Here is a 21,236-nt window from a genome sequence, read left to right on the forward strand (position 1 = left end):
ATGCCTGGATGGGCTCTGTCACATTTGTCCTCCCTGTGTCTCCCTTTCCTGGGCCTCAGTGGGTGACCACTCTCCCAAATGTGATGTTCTTTCTTTGTACACAGCAGGTCCTCTCAGGAGGCATGCTGCCTTTCGGGTGACCTTGCTAACTCGACAACCATAACTTTAGGGAGCCCCCCTGGTATATGCCAGATTTGGGGGATATGGCAGTGAATAGGACCATCATGGTTCTGGCTCTGCTGAGATCCAGTGTAAAGAACCAGTCGGGTATTAAATCGACAGTTGAATGAATGGGGAAGGAGCACCAAGGTGATGGGCACACAGGGTAGAGGAATGGGGGTGTTCCAGCTGAGACCCTGGTTCATTAGGTGAAGGCAAAGGGGATGTGGGGGTAGGGTAATGATGGGTAATCCAGGCAGAGCAAACCACATTTGCAGACTTGGATGCAGGGAAGAGGACATCCTTCATCCTTCGTGTGGAGAGCAGGGCGTGTGAGCTGAGGAGGTGGGCTGTGGCCAAGATGAGACGGTGGCACCATGCAGACCTCTGACCCCAGGGAGCAAAAGCTGCAATAGTCTAAGTCCCTCTGGAAGTGGCCTCCCCGGCTGCCCCCAGGCTGTGACTGAGTGTTTGGGGGGTGGGAGGGAGATATTGGGGCTGGGGCATGCTCAGTCCCAGGAGCTGGGGCTGCTCAGGCACCTGCTTGGCTTAAGGACCATGCAGTGGCTTTGCTGAGCCTTCCTGGTGCCACACAGCAGTACAGGACATTTGTATCCTCCCCCTCTCTTGCCCCAATGGCTCTCCCAGCCTCCCCCAGCTCCCTCTCCTGATTCACAAATGTTTTCCTAAAGAAGACCCTTGCATGTTTAATCCTAACCTGATGTCTGCTTCTGGGAGGATCTGGACTCACACAGGCTCTATCCTAACTCTAATTGTACCTCAAGTGCTTTAAACAAGGGAGCAGTGTGATCAGATTTTATCTGGAAAAGAACAGTCTGGCTGCAAGGAGGAGTACTCAGTGCAAGGGGACCAGGACCAGGGACAAGGAAGGGCCATTAGGAGGCTGTCAGGATGGTCCAGGTGAGATGGCTTGGTCTGTGGGATGGCAATAGGGATCCACCACTGGTTGCTTGAGTTCATGTTCACCAAACAGCCTTCTCTTGGAACCCAGACATTCAGAAACCAGGCGGACCTCCTGACACCCCCTGCAAAGGAATAGGGCCAGCTATGAATGAATAAAGAACATTCAACAATGTCCTGGGTGTCTGATGGTCCTGAGCCACAATCTCCAAATCTGATTGGTTCTGTGGCACGGCATGGATGGACACTGGATCCCCAACCAGAGGAAATTCACTCTGCTCCCAAAGGTCTTTTGGTGGACAGCCTGCTGGCCTCGTAGGATTTGGTAGGGTGATGAACAACCCCCAAACCTATAACTACTTACCTAACCTGGTATAAAAGGACTTTGCAGATATGATTACATTACGGACTTTGAGGTGGGGAGATAATCTGGGTGGGGCTGATGGAATCACAAGAGTCACTAGAGGCAGGACAAGAAGGACCAGGGTGGTAGGAGACATACCGTGGTGGCCAGAGGATAGAGTGAAGTGAGAGGGGCGCCCTGTGCCAAGGAGAGTGGGTGGTCTTTGGAAGCTGGCAAAGATGGGGAGACAGAGTCTCCCCTAGGGCCTCTGGGAGAAACACCAGCCTGCTAACCCTGGATTTTATCCCAGCAACACTGATTTCAAAACTCCGACCTCCAGAAATATAAGATAATAAACGTGTGTTGTTTTAATCCACTGTGTTTGTGATTGGTTGCTACAGCTGCAATAAGAAACAACAGAGATTTCAAATGACTGAAGGAATGAATTATATCCAATAACACATGGATATATAATAAATGAATAATATATGTAATGTCTATTTCCAGGCCACAGTGACTAAAATGAGGGACTGTGAAGAATGTTTAGCGACCTTTCTAGAAAAACCTTCCCTAGTTTGAGACACCTTAAAGCCAGAACTACATTTCCCAAGATCCCTTGCAGCTAGGACATGAGCATGTAACCTGGGCCCAACAATCAGACGCATCTTGGTGAGAAAGCCTCTGGAGGCATTCTCTCCTAGGTTCAGGGGGGCAATCCCTGAGCTCTCCTGGCAGGGTCCCCTCTGAGTCTCTGAAGTGCCAATGGCACTTGCACTCACCAGTGGTGGGAAGATGATCTGGGTGCTGTTCCCCACTGTAGGGTCTCCCGGCCTGATTTTCTGGCCTTCCGGAAGATTCTGCAAGCCACAAGGTGTCCTTTGATTAATAGGTTTGCTCCTTAACCCTTGCAGTGTGGATTTTTTTCTTTGCAGTTAAGGACTCTGGTTGCCACCTCGCCTCACGGCATGGTCATCAGAAGCCTGTCAATTTTAGCAGCTGGAAGGTGAAGTGTTCAGCTTTTCCAACCAACAGAATTGCTCAGACTAGGTGTTGGAGCTCACCTCATTACAGCTGCAGAGCATCACCGCCAGCCCAGAGCAGCTGGTCCTCTTTATGCTTGGAGTGGCTGAGGAGAGAGACCCTGGTCACCAGAGAGGGGAAAGCTCTACATGGGTTTCTGTGGCTGCAGAAAGGCCTCTCTGGGCGAGGCGCGGGTCACTGGCACACTGTTCTCAGACATCGGTGAGGAAACTGCTGGAAGCGTCTTTCAGGGCTGCTTTCCCTGGGGGGTAGGGAGTCCCCACATCCGGTTTGGGGAACAGTGCCTGAGGTGTTCCTGACTTCTGGGCCTGAGAGCTCTCGTGGATGAGGCACCCAGATGGGAGCCGAGCCTCCCTACGCCTCTGCTCCCAGGAGCTCGTGCTCAGGAGACACGGTTAGGGGTAAGAGAGATGAGGGCCGCTTCACCTGAAGTCATCATCCCCCCCACCCCCCAGGCTGTCGGGATTCATCCTAGGTGTTTTGGAGCCACCAACAATTTATAAGCACTTTGGAAACCCGATGTATTATGTGAGTGTCTCTGGGAATGAGACTTCACACTGTGCCTTCGCTCCTAAGAATGCTCTGGAAACCCTGAACACAGAGCCTTGACCAGAAAATTAAATGTTGCACGGAGGCTTTTGAGAGTTAAAAAGCATTTAAAGAAGGGGTAACAAATAGTTCATGGACATGCAGGAAGGCAGTTTTAGCTACTATAAAATCAAACCCACAGCTCAAAAGGATCCCACAGCCTCCAGGGAATGCTTTGTGTTCTCTTGGATCTCACAGGGGCAAGCACAGTAGTGGTTTTATATATGGCATCACTGAAAGAATGCTAATCCCAGGAAGATTTTTTTTTTCCTTACAAAATATTTTAAGAAGAGGTTGTTTTTTTTTTCCCCCAGGAGAGGTTTTTGGATTACAAATGCCTAAATCCACCCTTCAATATTTTTATTCCTTTGGCCTGAGGGGAAAACACCCTAATCCAAAATCTCTAAAAGGGTAAAAGTGAAGACCTTGCCAATAATTAATGATTAATAATTAATAATGAAGATATGTATGTGATCAGAACTCTTCCAACATCCCTTGAGCAGAATAATTTCCCAAGAAATTTATTTTAACAGTTGTGTTTTAATTGGGGGAGGGGGCACATGAGGACACTAACTGATAAGCCAGTTATACTTAGGGGAAAACCAGTCCCTCACAGGGAGCCCTTTTGAGAGGAAAGCTAGAATGACATCTTGGGCACAGCCTCCCCTCCTTAACGGCCCACGTGCTTTATTCATTATAGTCAGAAGTTTAACCCCAGAGAGGTTTTGGCCTGGGCCTGACCCTACAAGTTAGAAGTTCAAGTAGAATTCTGATAGTAACCAAGATTACCACCCATCGTGATACAAGAATCAGTGGTCCATGTAAAATTGTGCTTTGCTGACAAGGTTGTAATAAATTGCAATCATTGCAGATGTGGCTACAGCGAATTTCATCTGAACAATAACTTCTTTTTTTAAAAGGCTATTTATTTATTTGACAGAGAGAGAGCATGAGCAGGGGGAGCAGCAGAGGCAGAGGGAGAAGCAGACTCCCCGCTGAGCTGGGAGCCCCACTCGATCCCAGGACCCTGAGATCACGACCTGAACTGAAGGCAGATGCTCAACCAACTGAGCCACCCAGGCACCTCCACTACTTCTACTTAACACTTGTTTTCCCAAACACATCTTCATTTACAGAAGATTCTTTATAGAAGGTCTCCAGCTCAGGGCCCAACCCACCACTTGGTATATGCAGTAAGCCCAGGAGACCCAGGGCCACCTTTCCCAACCAGGAACTCCTTGATCCCCACCCAGTTCACCCAGGAGCAAGGATCCCTATCCCTTCCCAGTCCTGCAGCCACTGCATAGCTTTTCTGATGGGCATTCTTGGCCAGCCTCTGGCCCCCTCAAGAAAAGCCAAACACTGTTCCCTCTCCTGCTCACCCCAGACACTCTCTTTCCCTGGAGCTGAATCTCAGAGCCTGGCAGTCCTTGGCCCCGTCTCCACAAGCCCAGGTGAGATGCATTTGGCAGTCGGGAACTCAAGGCACCCATCCGCCCACCTCATCTCCAGGTTCTCCAAGACAACCCTCCTTGACGCTCAGAATCCAAACAAGGTGCAGACTTTCCTTGGATCCCCGGCTTTGCAGGATCCTGGCTCCTGAAGTTCTTAGCAAGTCCCTGGAGCGATATGCAAAGGTCACCAATTCCTTTTCCCCAATGCTGGCACCAGTTTAATTCCAAGATGGTCTAACACGGAGTGACCCACACATTTTGTTGTTTGTTTCTGCTTGGAGGTGACCCCAGCCCTTCCTGCACCCCAGGAAGCAGGATGCAGTCACTCTTCAATAATCTATAAAATACCAAGAATCACCTACTCAACATTCTGCAAATGATAGCGAATGTTTTTAAGTACAATCACAGCAGGAGGACATGGTAACGTTAACTGTATCCTGCTTTGGAATGAACAAAACATCCCCTTTAGCCTCCAGCTTCCTTTCCCTCCCCGAAGGAATTTGCTATTGTTTGTAAATAGAGTATACTCCTAGCACCAGCTTCGTTTAACCACATTTCAAACTCAGGCTTTCTGATCAGTCCTCATAGGTCAACTTTGATTTTTTTTTTTCACCAGTTCTATTGAGGTATAATTTATATGCAATAAAATGTACCTGTTTTAAGGATATGGTTCAATGAGTTTTGGCAAATGTATACACCTGTGTAACCACCACCATGCTCTAGATGTAGAATATTTTCCATCACCCCAAAAAGTCTCCTTTTCCCCTTTTGCTGTCAACCTCCCTCCCCACCCCTGGCTCCCGGAAACTACTGATGTGCTTTCTGCCACTATAGACTCACTTTGAAGGGCTTTGATTTTAATGAGAATATACTGTAGTAAAAAAAGTGGAGTTCTACATTTTCTGCTTGACACCCTCCCTGGAAGGGGACCACATGAGACAGTTCAACCTTGAAAAAAATTGCAATTTGTATGTTACCACATAAAATCTACCCCTCTGTTGACTTCCTTTCCTTGACTAGTGTGGTAAATTGTTTTCAAAGATGATGCCAACAATTCCTCCCAGCCCCAGACCACACACTGCTCCTCCCATCTAGAGGTGGAGCCTGTTTCCCCTCCCTATGAGTAAACCCAGAGTGTCTTTGTAACTTGATTTGACCAGGACAATATGGCTGAAGTGCTCTGCCAGTCTAGGCCCAGGCATTACAAGACCATATGGTACCTGCTTCTGGGCTCTTGGGGTTCAGTCACTACATATAAGCTCAGGCCAGAGTGCTGAATGACAGGTGTCTGCATGTAGAGAGGGACCCCAGCTAAGGTGCTAGATATGCAAGTGAAGCCACCTTGGGTCTTCTAATTCCTACCAAGTTGCCAGCCAATTGCAGCAGGTGATCTAGGCCAACCCGACCCAGAGCAGAAGAACCACCCAGCTGAGCCCAGCCAACCCATAGACTCATGAACAATAAACAGTAAATCTTTATTGTCTGAAGTTGCAAGGCCTTGGCATGGTTTGTTACACGGCAATATATCGCTAATGCAATCAGGAATAGTGTTGGAAAGTAACGCCCTTATGAAACCATGTTCAAGGCCTGGCATGGTCAATCGCATGCCGCACTGACTCACAGTTTGTTAAAATCAATCAGTTTCTCCTGAGCCATCTGAGCCATATCCACAGGCCTATTAGAATCAGGGAACCCAAGACTGGTGTTCAGGTATCTGGCAGGCATGGACGACCCACTCAGATAATTCCTGGGGCATTAGGCACACTCCCCAGACCAGAGAGAGCCACAGGAAACTTACTCTGGAGATAAATTATCTGGCCAGTGGAGAATTTGGCCTTCACCTACCATTAAGCCACAGGGCAGGGCAGGTATCAGCTGCCAACATAAGCAGATCACTTGCCCTTTCTTTCCTGGAAGACTCTATCATCTTCAACCAAATCTCTAGGTTATGGAAAAAAGATGTCCTCTAGCAGTAACTCATTTGAATCTGGGAGGATTCCTAATAGGATGTATGTAAATTGTTGCTCTGAATGTTTGAATAGCCAGGTGGCAAAAAACAAGGGGACCAGGGCTTCCTGATAACATCAGCTGCTGGTAGAGGTTGTTTTGAATTAGGTAAGGAGAGTGAAGAGAGCAAAACTACTTGCCCTGGTTCACCTGAAGTACCCAGTAATGGTGAACCCCAGAAGAGGAGGATACTTCTCTCCTTCTAGCTCAGAGTCTCAGGGTTTACAATGGTCTGAGCATATAGTCTGCACGTTCACGTTCCCTCTGCATGCACGGTGGTGGGCGTTGGGAGAGTCTTCTCCCAAGAAGCAGAGGAAGGGGAAGGATTGGGGATGTGGCAACCCCAGGAGGCTTCCTGCAAGAAATACCATGGATGAGTGGCAAAGATGAAGGAAGGGCAGGGCCCAGGCCAGCAGTAAGTGTGAGACCAGCACAGAAGGGGAGTCGAGAGGGTCAGAGTTTTCATATTCTAAATTGGTTTCCATCATTTTGGGATAAATCAAAAGGACTTGACCCTTTGCTTATGCTCCATCTCTTTGTTGTGTACAAGCATTTCACCGTGCTTTAAGCACAGCACAAGTGAGAGCAGAGTGGCTGCTGTTAGCTCTGTCTGTAACTGGAAGATGGCCACACCCTCTGGCATCAGACCGAATAGGAAAAAGGCCCCAGGGTGTCCTGTGCTGGGGACACCAGGTGACCGTACAGAGTCTGCTCCAGCCAGGAGATCCCAGCAGGTGCAGGGCTGATGGGAAGTGCGCAAGCTTGGCCGGTTTTCCTGCCCAGATGGAGCATCAGACTGAGTCACTCTTCCCTCCCTCTGCCTGAGGAGCCCCGCCACACATTTTCTGCTCCCATGTGCCAGCCTATCTTTTCCCTTCCCTTGGAGCTCTTCCCTTCTCTAAGGACAGCAAACCAATCATAACTAGAATCCAGAACACACTTCCCATGATACACTTTTCTTCCCATACCGAGTGTCTAAGAAAAATGGTCAAATGGCCAACAAACACCCTCCCCGCTTCAACCAAGCAAGAATAAAGTACTTAGCAAAACCAAGCAGCTGTCAAGAATTTCTAAAACAAAATGAAGGGGCGGAGGATCAGCTGCGCTCTAGGGTGAGTGTAGAGTCATCTCTACGCTCATCACCTTCATAGACTGAGAAACCATATTGATATTTTCAAAGCACAGATCCCGAAACATATTTAAAAATGTTGAATATGGTTTTTGCAAGTACTTGCACACACATTATTTCCTGTGTCTCAACAGCTGCCTTCCTGGATTCTCCTGAATCTTTAGCACCGGGACACAGGGCTGGGGCACCCACCATGGTCAAGGTGCTCACAGGGTGGGTGCGTGTGGCATGAGATGTGCATGCCCCAAAGGCTTTCCTGTCCTTCACTGATCTTGTTGGCCGATAACTGTCTGATGACGTTTTAGAGACAGCACTTTAATCTCCACGTGGTGCAGTAAAGCAGCCTCATTGGCTGGGGATGTTCCTCAAGCACATTATTAGGGTGAAGTTTACTTTTGGACTCTTTTGGTCACAAGCTGCAGAAACCTGTTTGAATTGGCTCAAGTGAAAAGGAGGCATTTACACCAGGATAAACTGGTGTCTTGGGGAAGCCAAGGGTGAGATGGGCAAGCAGTCTTGAGAGGGACTGGAACCAGAACAAACACTCATCCCAAACAGATGTGACGTTTTTGCAATCTGGGGAGGATGCCTGAATCTTGCAAGGCACAGACATAGTTAGGAAGCCTGAGGAGCTCAGTGGAATAGGGCGACCCCATGAGGGGTTGGGGGACAGACCTGATAGCCAGGAAAAATGCCCTATTATATATACAAACTGAATGAGTGCTAAAGAAAGCATAGCAGATGGGACAGATGAGTCAACATATGCCACCGATAGCATTTGAAAATTCACTTTATTTAATTCGCTGAAGTAAGTTCCATATGAATTAAAGAGTAAACATTTTTTAAAATAATTTTTAAAGTATATCATTGGAGCACCTGGTGGCTCAGTCGGTTAAGTGTCTGCCTTCAGCTCGGGTCATGATCCTGGGGTCCTGGGATTGAGCCCCTCATTGGGGTCCCTGCTCAGCAAGGAGTCTGCTTCTCCCTCTTCTGCTCTCCCTGCCTGTGCTCTCTCTCCTTCTCTGTGTCAAATAGATGAAAAACAATCTTTTAAATAAATAAAAATATATCATAGATACTGAAATAAAATATAAATGAATATTAATTAAGGCTTTAATGAAAAGAAGGGAATAACTACTAACCCTGGAAACCACACGGGAACATCATAAAGCAATGTTGACCAGGATTGACATTTGTTGAGAGTTTACCATCTAAGTCTCAATTTTAAAGCACTTTGTCCACATTATCTTGTATATCTTCCAATCTTATGGAAGTGGTACCATTGTTCTCATTTTTAAAGGTGAATAAACTGAGGCAGAGAGATGTCCAGTAACTCACTCAAGATCATACAGAAAGGTGTGGAGCTTTATATCTGGAATGTGCCCCCAAAGCCAATGCTGGAACCCTCTGTCTGAGCTCTCCACCACATGAACTTTTTTTTTTTAACCACATGAATTTAAATAGGCTTACATGGGGCTGCTGGGTGGCTCAGTTGGTCAAGCATCCGACTCTTGATTTTGTCTCACATTATGATCTCACGGTGGTGAGATCAAGCTCCAGGCCAGGCTGTGAGCTTGGCACAGAGTCTCCTTGGGATTCTCTCTCTCCCTCTCCCTCTGCCCCTCCCTCCCACTCCCATGCTCTCTCCCTCCCTAAAATACATATATCAATAAATAAATAAAATCTTTAAAATAGGCTTCCAGGGGCCAAGTTTGTTCACTCATTCATTGAACTCACACTGAGGGACAGACACGGCTTGAGGCACTGGATGTGTAATGATGGATTGGCAGCCATGGCACCTGACCTCATGGAGGTTATGCTCTATACTCCAGAATCTAGAAAAGGTACAGAGCAGATTTACAAACTAATGAAAGAATTTCTGATTGTAGTAAGTGCTTTGAGGAAGAAAATATAGGGCTCTGTGATGAATAGTGATTGGGATAGGGGGCCTGGCCCTGACTGGGTGGTTGGGGAGGGTCAGAGGAGGGAGCCTGGCCGGTGGATGAGTTTTGTGGCATCAGGGAACAAGAGGAATCCAGAAGGACTCAGGTTCTGGGCTAGGGTGGATTGCAGTATCACCTAATGTGACCAGAGAAAGTACAGCAGGTTTGTAGAAGAAAAACTAGGATCCCATCTTGACATGTTAAAATCTTTTTTTTTTTTTTTTTTTTAGCTAGAGTGCTCAGGGCGGGTGGGGGCGGGGGGGGGGGGCAGAGGGAGAGAAAGAGAATCCCCAGCAGGCTCCATGCTCAGGGTGGAGCCCAAAGTGGGGTTTGATCACACAAACCCTGATATCATGACCTGAACAGAAATCAAGAGTCAGATATTTAACTGATTGAGCCACCCAGGCACACTCTGACATATTAAAGCTGAGTAGGACACCCAATTGTGCTTTATAACCCCTAATACATACATAGTGAGCATCACAAAGCATTAACATCAGGCATATTGACAAGAAAACGCACTGACCTTCCAGTAGATGTGTGGGCAAAGGGTGAGAAAACACAATTTAGAAATGGGAAGTCAGAGCGCCTGGGTGGCTCAGTCAGTAAAGCATCTGCCTTCGGCTTAGGTCATGATCTCAGGGTCCTGGGAGTGAGCCTCACATTGGGCTCCCTGCTCAGCACAAAGTCTGCTTCTCCCTCTGCTCCCCATTCATGCTCTCTCTTGCTATCTCTCTCCTTCTCTCTCAAATAAATAAATAAAATCTGTTAGAAATGGGAAAACAGTGAACAAACATGGGAAAATATTCAGTATCACTAGTAGGCCAAGAATCCAGCTTGAAATACTGATAAGGCCACACATTTGTAACTATTGAATTAGAAAAATACTTTTTTTAAAAATTTTTATTTATTTATGATAGTCACACAGAGAGAGAGAGAGAGGCAGAGACACAGGCAGAGGGAGAAGCAGGCTCCATGCCGGGAGCCCGACATGGGACTCGATCCCGGGTCTCCAGGATCGTGCCCTGGGCCAAACCGCTGTGCCACCCAGGGATCCAAAAAATACTTTTAAAAGAGGAATATCCAGCGGAGCCAGGGCGGCTTGGGTACTCCTCACACATTGACGGTGATGTCATAACACGGCACACATACTTTGGAAAGAAATTTGCCAAGTGTCAGAAAAACTCCTATATCCATTGACCTCATTTTTTTCACTTTGGGAGTTCTTTCTCTCTTTAGGAAAAGAGACTGTGTGCCCCTGGTATCGACCACAGGGGAAAATTTGAGCACAAAGATGAAGCAGTAGGGAGACAGTCATGGATGTGGTGGGCCATCTGCTCGGTCCCAGTGTGACAAGGCCTTCATCCACGACAGCGGGTTTGCTTGGGGTGGTGGGAGGTTCCTCCTGGCCACTGCGTAGATGCCCATAGAAGCAGAGGAGGCAGGGAGGCCACAGCCGGCCTCGGGCCTCTCGTGGGCTGCAGGCCTGGGCGCCCACAAGGAACTCATCTGGGTGCTGCACGTTCTTCACGCCCCCGCTCTGCATGGGCTTCGTCTTCAGCACACTTGAAATCGCAAGTGAAGTGGCTCAAGGTCATCTGGCGTTCAGCTTCTCAGCATGCCGTGTGGTGTTCGCTGCAGAGCACACCCCCAGCTGCTGACACGGTCACTAGGCAGTTTCCCTGGTGACTGCTAAAGCCGACCTGGAATGCGCTCTCTGTCTCCAGTGGTGAGCTGGAAATCAGCGGTCTTGGGGGGACGGGGGGGGGGGGGGGGGGGGGGGGGGGGGGGGGGGGGGGGGGGTGGGGATTGTTCTGTAAGAGTCAAATGACCTCCCAGTGTTTCCATCTGTGAGAGGAGGCGGGATCTCCGCCCTGCCTCCCGGAGAGCCTGGTGAGTACAGTCTCATGACCCCTTGCAGCAGCTCTGGCCAAGGACGCTCAAAAAATCGCCCTGGCGAGTCAAACTGACCAGAGACTGGCCAAGGGAATCAGAGGAGGTGCACAGGAACGCTCCCATCACACCACAGAAAACTGAGCATCCGGAATCACTTCACCCTCCTTCCCATGACCAGCCACCCTCCCCGGAGAGACTCCTGTGTCCAAGTCGGAGAGCACTTGGGAGCACCCCAGGACCCTGAACCAGACCTGGGTTGTGTTTCTGGGTGCCGCCAAGCCAGCAGTCTGGGGATGGAGCTGCCACAGGAGGCCAGGGCAGGTGGCTCTTTGGAGAAGTGCCAGGGAGACGGACGGAGCACCCCCAGAACACTCACTGTCAGCCTCTGCTAACCTGCTGGGTACCCAACGTTTTCTGGAACCAGCTGTGTTCACTTGTCCCCAGTTTGGTCTCCCAGGAACACAGCAGCTAGATGCACCTCCCGGTGGCCACACACCTGCACCCTTATGCCCAGTGTGATGCGGACATCTGGGAGCGTGCCTCCAAACACCACAGAAGCCTGGGATCACTGTGTAAGAATGCTCTGACACAGATTCTGAATGCGTGGTGCTCTGCGCTCCTCCACCCCCACCTTGCTCTGACACCCAGCCCAGGACAGGCTGCTGAGCCCTCCTTAGAGATCCCGACTTGGCTTGTCACCACCCCCCAGCCCCCACCCCCACCGCCGTGCCTGCTATGTGGATCTGGCTGCACTCCTCCTGCAGATCCGTGGCCCTGGACCAGTGAGCCGTGGCTGGAGCTCCAGCCAGAGAGGCCTGGATTTCTCTCCTGAATCAGGGAACAGGCCCTGGCAGCTGTGCGGAGGGCCAGGAAGACGGGAGCTGGTGGCGGGAAGGCTGCAGAAAGGGCAGAGCACCTCCGTAGGGAGCTGCGGGAAGCACCTGTTTCCCCCCTCCCCAAAGTGTGGTCAGGGGCTGGGTGGAGAAATCAGCCCTACAAGCCCCCTGGAGCGACTAGTGTCCTGAATCTCTACAACCACATTTATTCCAAGGCTCTCGACAAGGAAGTCCCCAGCTAGAGAGACCCTGCCACCCAGACCTGTGCATCTGATCCTGGCGGGGCTTACAGGTAGGGGAGCATCCCCAGGGGCGGGCCTGACTTATTTCCTCTGACGCCAGAAGGAGGAAGCCGGTGTTTCCTGTTGTCTCACTCTTGCTCTCTCTCTCAGATGCTTGAGGACCCAAGGCTGAGAGCCCCGCAGCAATCCTGATCCCATCACTGCTGGTCACAATGGAGTCCTGAGCCTCACGAGCCCCCTGCTCTGTACGGCCCCGAAAGGCTGTTTATTAATAAGACCCCTGGGTTCTCACCCCAGACTCAGTGAATCAAAGTCTTCAGACCTGGAGCCCCAACTCTGTGTTTTTAAGGGTCCCCAGGAAATTCTGAGGCACAGACTGGGGTGGGGACCACGGAGCCTGGTTAGCCCATCATGTCCAGATATGGAGAGGCCCCTGCAAGGTGTCTTGCTGAAGCCACACAGCTCTTAGCGACAGTTGTGGCTGGGCTCTTTCCTCCCCAAACAAGGTGAAATCCCCAGGTAAGACCCTTCCTTGCAGTCATGCTGGCACGAGGGTGCTGATCCTTCCCGGTGCTCCTGGGGAACGCAGTTGACATTTATTTAGTATTTGAGCTAGGCCCTTGGACGTTGCCCTTTTAACCACACCCCGGTGGAGGCACACAATTATGTATATATTAAAAGTTTTTAATCATGCAAAAGGAGGACAGAAAGACACTCCTGAGACAGACTTTCCATTTCTGGCTGCATGATCAATTTCCTGTCACTGGATGTGGTTCCCGGCTCACCTCCCTAAGGCTCATACCAGGAGAAAGCTGGCGCTGACAAGCATTCTCTGAAAAGGAGAGTTCGTTTCTTCTACTCTTGAGCCTCAAAGGAGCCAGCATGCAGACAGGGACACTTGGGTGGCTCGGTGGTTGAGCATCTGCCTTCGACTCAGGTCGTGATCCCAGGGTCCTGGGATCGAGTCCTGCATTGGGCTCCCCAGAGGGAGCCTGCTTCTCCCTCTGCCTGTCTCTCTGCCTCTCTCTGTGCGTCTCTCATGAATAAATAAATAAAATATTTTTAAAAAAGGAGGAATAAGGCATATGGATATCGAATTGCCATCTCTGTTATAGATAAAGCTGATATTGGAGAACATGGCTTGTCCTGGAAGTGAGTAGGTCCCCCCTACCTTACAGTCAACTCTGGACCAGGGCAGCCTCCAGATGGTGAGAGAGGCAGATGCCAGTTCCCCTAAACCATGAACCGTGGACCAGCAGACCACAGTGTGTGCTGTCTCCCGGGGCCGAGTCGGCAGGTTGGAGGGAGACCAGGGCGTTGCCCTAATGGTACCTGGAAAGCTGGTCCTTCCCACAGTTGGAAGGCAACATGAAGAGAGGGGAATCACCGAAGGGGTATATTCCCTTCCTTGCTCAGCTTCTGTTCCCTGCATGTTTCCCTAGGACCTATGCAGGGAGGCGACAGTGGGCTGAGGCCTGATTAGATGTTCCTCGTTCTCCATCCTGATCACCTTACACCTGCCCACCACGCCCGCACCTTCCTCCCTCGCCTGCTGCCAGACGTCATCACCTCCCATCTGGGTCACTCCAGCGGGCCCTTGCCTTGGTCTGTTTGGGCTGCTATGACACAATACCACAGACACAGTGGCTTACAACATAAACAGGGGAAATTTACTTCTCACAGTTCTGGGAGGTTGGAAGTCCAAGGTTAAGGGGTGGGCAGATCTGGTGAGGACTATTGTAGTTCATAGATGGCTCTTCCTGCTGTATCTTCATGTGGCAGAAGGGGCGAGGGGGCTCTCTGGGGTCTCTTTCGCATGGGCACTAATGCCCCCACGATGGCCTCACTTTCAAGACTGCTCATCTCTCAAAGGCCCCACCTCCCAACACCACTTTGGGCTAGGTTTTCAGCATATGAATTTTAGGGGGACACGACATTCAGACCATGGCAGATCTCCACTGTAATTCACCTCTCACACACTCTTCCAGAAGCACAGATCTGGCCTTGCTATTGTGCTTCTAACACCCCCCAGGGGCTCCTCATGGGTTACAGAACAAGGTTCTGATTAGCCTGGCCCTCTGCCAGGGAAGAGCCCCAGTCTTCCAGTCAGGGGGACAGTGCAAGGACAGCGTGGGTTCCAGTTGCCAGGCCTGAAATGTCCTCAATCTGGGTTCCCTGAAACTGTAGCTCAATGCATTTGTTGAAGCTCACCCAAGTTGAAACGAAGAATCAAGGTCAGGTTCCTCGGCTTAGCATCAGCCCAGAAACCCAGACGTGTAACATCCACGGTCCAATGGCTGGATGTCTGATGAAGCAGATCGAGCGTGTGAGGACATGGGCGCGTTTCCCCAGTCCGACCCACGCTTGGGGCCTCCCATGACAGCCTCAATGTGGGGTCCCACTGGGTCCTCACGTGCATGGCACAGAAGGTCGAAGTTGGCTAACAAATCAGTACTAGCTCAGGCCCTCTTTTCTCTTGGTCCACGAGGGACCCCACAGACTTTAGGATGAAGCTCAATTTTGTGCTAGTGTTCACCATGGATGCTTCCCCTCCTGTCACAGATGGTGCCCCTACCATGGCGGAACTTTGTGTTTTCACCCGAGTAGACCAAAGCGGGAGAAGCAATGCAGGAGGGGACACCTGGCACACAACCTCTCACCATCCCGGGGGCCGTCCACCCTGGTGTTCACACTCCTGCGTCTACCTCTGCTCTCTCCTGAGCGACCTCAGGGCTGATGACTCACTGCCCTCCCGCCCCTCCTGGCCCCTTGCAGCGGGGTATCCAGGGGTCACTGCTGTCCCCTGTCCAGTGTCCTCTGGATGTGGAAATCAGCCCAAGAGGTGTAAAGTAAACTGTCCTCTGATGACAGATGGTTCTGGGGTGGAAAATAAAAGCAATGGAAGAATAATGATAGTAGTTATTCCAACTCCTTTTTTTTTTCCTTGTGGGGAAATGTCATACATAAAACAGAAGGAAGCGAGATTTTGCCATAAATATATCTTCCCAGAAGACTCCAACAGTGGCTCTGTTGAGTGGTCAAGGACTGATCTGGCGGAGCTAGTATATACACAGTCAAGGAGGAGAAAGAGGGCCCGGCCCAGGTCCTCGGAGGCCTCGACAACCTCTGCAGGCATGTCCTGGTGGGACCTGGCCACCCCAGACAGAGCAGATGGCAGAAGCCTCTGACAGCAGGAAGAGCCACCTGATGGCCTTGGGGTAGCCAGTCCGTGCTCACCCTGGCACCCCTCCCTGCCGGGGCCGAGGGCCCATCTCTGGATGAGGAGATGGGCAGCCAGCTTCCTTTTCAAGGGTCCAAGTGAGCACCCGACACGGGTGAGGAGGGAGGGTGGCCAGGTGGTTCCACTAGTGTCAGCAGGGGGATAGACCAGGTTCCAAGCCCATGCCCCTGGGGTCAGCTTGCTGCCATTTACTTCAAAGCACGGGGGGGCTTTTATGGATTATACGCTCATGTTCCGTCTGGCTCTCTGCCTCCTTGCGAGAGCGGAAGCTGCCTGTGGGTGGGGACTTTGTCATCCACTGTGTCCCTGACACCTAGAACTGTGCCTGGCACATTTAGGTGCTCAATAAACATTTGAAGGAATTGACCAATGCGTGGCTCAGTAACCAGTAACAAACACGATAACCTGACTCTCATATGCTATACGGTTCTATTTTGTTTTATTTTAAAATTTATTTATTTGAGAGTCAGAGAGAGCAAGAGAGAGAGCAAGCTGGAGGCAGGCAGGGGGTGTGGGGGAGAAGCAGACTCCCTGAGGAGCAGGGGATTCAGTCGGTTAAGCATCTGCCTTTAGCTCAGATCACGATCCCAGGGCCCTGGGATTGAGTCCCACATCAGGCTCCCTGCTCAGCAGAGCGTCTGCATCTCCGTCTCCCTCTGCAGTCCCCCTGTGCATGCATTGTCTCTCTTCCTCTCTCTCACAAATAAATATATCTCTTAAAATTTTAATTTATTTATTATTTATGATAATCACACACAGAGAGAGAGAGAGAGGCAGAGACACAGGCAGAGGGAGAAGCAGGCTCCATGCACCGGGAGCCCGACGTGGGATTCGATCCCGGGTCTCCAGGAACGCGCCCTGGGCCAAAGGCAGGCGCCAAACCGCTGCACCACTCAGGGATCCCACAAATGAATATATCTTAAAATTTTTTTATTTTTATTTTTTGGGACGCCTGGGTAGCTCAGCAGTTAAGCGTCTGCCTTCGGCTCAGGGCGCGATCTTGGAGACCAGGGATCGAGTCCCACATCAGGCTCCCCGCATGGGGCTTGCTTCTCCCTCTGCCTGTGTCTCTGCCTCTCTCTCTTTCTCTATGTCTATCATGAATAAATAAATAAATAAATCTTTAAAAAAATTTTTTTTTTCTTATTTTGAAAGCACCGTATGGGCTGATTCCCCCCACAAACCATGGTTGACAACACTGCCCTCACTGCTTTGTGACCCCCACCCAGCATGTCAACTTACCTCCCTGGGCCACCAAAAGAGGGGATGAAATTGCACGATGCCTGTGGCCCCTTCTGTGTCAGGGACCTGCGTCTCTACTGCAGTCGAAGCCAGGCCATCCATGGGCCAGGTGTCCTGGCTCAGCAGTGGGGGACAGGCCTAGGCTGGCAGAAAGAGCCAGGACAGGAGGGCTGGGCTGGGGTGGAGCTCATGGGACCCAACTGCTTGCAGGACAAATGGGCTCTCAAGTCAAAGTGGCCTGTAGGCCACCCGACCCAGCTTTTATTTGGCTCTGAAGGGACAGCCATGGCCACCATGGGACATGCCTTCCATCTCAGCCAACAGATACTTACTCTATTGTGGTTCTGGTTAAAATATTCAAAGCCTACCAAATCGGGTAAGATAACCAGGTGGAAGAGAACTGGGTGGACTTTCTTTGTTATGAATCCTGGTGGGTGTTCCTAGAGGGACAGCTCTGACTCTCAAGCCCACCCCCACCGGCCACTGCCCAGGGTTTGTCAGGGGATGGAGGCAGGAATCCACGGAGGTGCATGGAATTGTGCACCGTGCACAGAGACAGACAGATGTGAATGAGCACACATCCAGCAGTGCTCTGCCACCGTGTGTGGCATGAAACATTAATGATCCCACTGACTCACTGGCCAGGTGACACCATGCACACCTCTTGCTTACTGACCTTCCACTTGGCCCTTCTGCCCCCTAGCTAGACTCAGTTGCTCTCCTCTCTGGGTCGGTGCCATCTCAGAGGTAGGGGTGGTGATGGAGTGGGTACCTGTGCACCCCCACGCTGTAGCCCTGCAAGCAGAGGGCAGGAATTCAAACCCTCACCCCCACCCTCCGTCTTGGTTTCCCTCAAGGCTATCTCTGTCTTGGTTTCCCTCTCAGGTTACTCCTGATTTTACCTTTAAACAAGATTTTTGTTTGAGCAGCAGAGCATCCCCCACTTCCTAGAGAACCCTGTTCTTATGGTCCCTCCCTGAAAGCCAGGAAGGGGTCCATTAAAGGACTGGTTCAGAAAGTGGGCTCTAACTGGAGGCCTCCACGGGGCTGCTCCCAGTGCACACACATGGAGGACAAGCAGGGTCCTGAGGTCACAAGCCCATGACCACCGCACCGATGGGGAGAACTGAGTGCAGCTCCAAGCTGGAGCATCAGAAAATCTGGAAGATTCCAAGTCATCTCAGCCAGTGAAAATGCTTTCAGATTACTTTGCTTTGTTCAATCTTACCTCAAACAAATAGGGACCTTCTTCTTCTTCTTTTTTCTTTTAATAAGATTTTATTTATTTATTCATGAAAGACACAGAGAGAGGCAGAGATACAGGCAGAGGGAGAAGCAGGATCCCCGCTGGGAGCTGGATGTAGGACTTGATCCCAGGACCCTGGGATCATGCCCTGAGTCAAAGGCAGATACTCAACTACTGAGACACCCAGGTGTCCCAGAACCTAGGCCTTTAAATGTCACGTGTGGACAAGGATCAGCAGATAACAAGGAGAAAATTTTAAAAAGAAATATTCTTATTTCCCAGAGTATTCTCCCCAGAACATTTATTCACTTAACATTTACTGAGCACCTACTGTAGACTGAGCCCCTGGCTAAGCATTAGGAATATAAAGTTAAAGAAGACTCACCTCTTACCCCGGAGGACCTGGCTGTTTAGTGACGAGTGACTTGAGCGTCTAACCTGGCATGATGAATACCAGAGTAGAGATGCATGGCTACACAGGGGGAGCTGGGAACACAAAGGAGACGGACTGAGTCCAGAATGGCAAGAGCTGGGGTAGGAGACAGAGCCTCAAGGAAGACTTCCTGGAGGACTTCCTGGAGGAGGAGGCAGTGGAACTCAGTTTCGAAAGATGGGTGAGGACGGTTTTGCCCATTGCCTTTGACATCTAACCACTGAATTGGGTCCCTTAGGTCAGAGGTCCTACCCAAGAAAGATGGCCAAGAATGGAGCCAGCTAGAGACACAGAGGGCAGAAAGGATCTCCAGGACCCTCAAACACCCAGGACATCTCAAAAAGATGAGAGAGTGCTCATCTCTCTCCTTGCTGGCCTCCTTGGAGGCCTATTTTTAAGATCATTCTGAGGCGAGTCCTTTCCAGGGCTGGTACCTTTGAGAGGGGCTTTGGGGCCCGTCGACATTGGGTTTGTCTCTTTGGGACCTTGATGCCTCTATAAGCTGTTGGTGTCTGGTGGGTAATCAGGTGGCACATTTATGTGCTGAGCACTTATTGTGTACCTACTGTGTGTCAAACCCTCCCTGAGCCAGTGGGGTCCACCTATGAGTCAAGAAGCCCTCAGCCCCAGAACCTGACAGCTTATTATGTGCACTTTGGATGATCTCAAGTAAAACAAAGTACCTCAAATACGCTTTTGCTTGCTAGAGCTCATTTAGGATTTCTTTCTTTTTTTTCTTTTAAAGATTTTGTTTATTTATTCATGAGAGAGAGAGACACACACACACAGGCAGAGGGTGAAGCAGGCTCCATGGAGGGAGCCTGATGTGGGACTCGATCCCGAGTCTCCAGGATCAGGCCCTGGGCTGAAGGCAGCGCTAATCCACTGAGCCACCCAGGGATCCCAATCCATTTAGGATTTCTTAAAAAGGAAAAAAAAAAAATCTATTCGACTATCCTTTTTTCTTCTTTGGCAAAGATTCCTTCTTAAGAACTGCAGTGTTTCTGCTCGCTTGCTCAAGCATCCAGTGTGTTAATAGACTGTTTTCTTCCTGTGTTGCTTTTGTTAAGAAAAATGAAGGGAGCACCCCCTTTCCTTTCTCCTAATGACGCAGCCGCAGCCGAGCATTTTCAACCTGACACCCCCTCCCCCTGCCCCCTGCCCCACCACTTCCTTTCCCCACCTCTTCCCAGACCAATTTGGCATGTTTCCACTTTCCATCATCAGGTCCAAAGTGCAATGTGACAACCCGGTAGCTCCTGGGACTCACCCCTGCCCTGGGCGCTCTAACTTCCTCGGGTTCGCTTCTTCAGCACTTGCACTGGGGGCTCATGCGGTGGAATTGAGCAGATCTGAGTTTGAATCCTACCTCCAGCACCTACTGCTCACTCTGACTGGGTTTCCTCCTCTATACAGCTGAGCTGAACCACCAAGCCCAGTGTGGACTTTCTTAGGCTGGCAGAGATCCTGGGGGATGCAGTTCAGCATGGGAGGGGGCTGCCATGAAAATCTACTGGACATAAACACAGGGAATGAGTCTAGCATCAAGGCGATCAGCCGCCAATCACTCATCCAGCTGTGCAGACCTGGTATCCATGGAATGGGGCTCCCACTTCTTCCCATCCCATCCACCCTCCCCAGGGAGGCCAAGGTCAGGGACGATCCAGATGACTTTATCCCATGTGTTCTGGGAAACTCAGGACTGCCCTAATTTCTTTTTAAATATTGTCTGCAGATGTCCTCATCAAAATGGCCAAGAAATCCAATGTGTCGGCATCTGTCCAGTGCCCGAGACTACCCTACATACCGGGACTGGCACAGCGTGACCTGTTCCAGCACGGGTCCCATACTTCATTTCTAAAGTGCCATTGGTAAAGCTGTGATGTCCCTGGGGGACAGAACAGGAAAGGGTGGTTAGGTCCATATGGCCGGTCTCACCTGTGAGAAGCCACTCTTTGCTCAGGGCTGCGGGGACATCTGGGATCCGCAGTGGGCACTGTGCAAGAGCAGCCACCCTGCACAGGCCACCTGCCTTGAGCATGACCACTCACAGGCTGTATTCTGTGTATGGTCTTGATCAATTTTCATAATAATCCTGCAAGGCAGGCCCTGGCTTGGACTTTTCTAGGTTGCCAGGGGGTAGAGACAAATGATGTTTGCCCCGGGCTGGGGAGGGCGATTGTAAAGACATACCAGAGATGAAGAAACACAAGGTCTGTGGTGCCTGGACATCAGGACCTTGGGGAGAATCAGGATGGTGTTTGGGATCCTGCGGTGGCCGGTGTGTGTGCCGGGTCCCGCCCAAGGGACACCGCGGGCCTGCAAGTGCCTCTCTTGCCCTCCCCCCCGCTCCCCCCCCGGCTCTGTGCCTTCTACATCCCTCCCTCTGCTGCTGCTTCTGCTACTCCACAGATGCCCTCACTGCTATGTGCCCGATGGGAGTCCCCTCTGCATGGCTCCTCCACTGATCTCTGGGACAGTGGCTGCGGCCCTCCTGCAGGCCCACATCGAGGAT

The 21,236-nt window shown here is 50.6% G+C and overlaps 2 long non-coding RNA genes across 3 annotated transcripts; one reads left to right on the forward strand and one right to left on the reverse strand.

Moving 5' to 3' along the window:
• Positions 1-969: 969 nt before the first annotated feature.
• Positions 970-10,279, reverse strand: LOC111096893. 2 transcript variants are annotated; one of them, XR_005361669.1, is made up of 3 exons: positions 10,112-10,279; positions 2,203-2,280; positions 970-1,205 (listed from the first exon to the last, which is right to left on the reverse strand). It is a non-coding gene; the product is annotated as an uncharacterized LOC111096893 (long non-coding RNA). The 2 variants fall into 2 exon arrangements; XR_005361668.1 differs by lacking the exon at positions 10,112-10,279 and adding an exon at positions 4,554-4,729.
• A 718-nt stretch (positions 10,280-10,997) lies between these two features.
• Positions 10,998-13,573, forward strand: LOC111096713. Its single transcript, XR_005361670.1, has 3 exons — positions 10,998-11,314; positions 11,507-12,609; positions 12,710-13,573. It is a non-coding gene; the product is annotated as an uncharacterized LOC111096713 (long non-coding RNA).
• Positions 13,574-21,236: the final 7,663 nt, after the last annotated feature.

This window comes from Canis lupus, chromosome 7, assembly GCF_011100685.1.
Source record: "Canis lupus familiaris isolate Mischka breed German Shepherd chromosome 7, alternate assembly UU_Cfam_GSD_1.0, whole genome shotgun sequence".
In the NCBI taxonomy this organism is placed as follows: domain Eukaryota; kingdom Metazoa; phylum Chordata; class Mammalia; order Carnivora; family Canidae; genus Canis; species Canis lupus.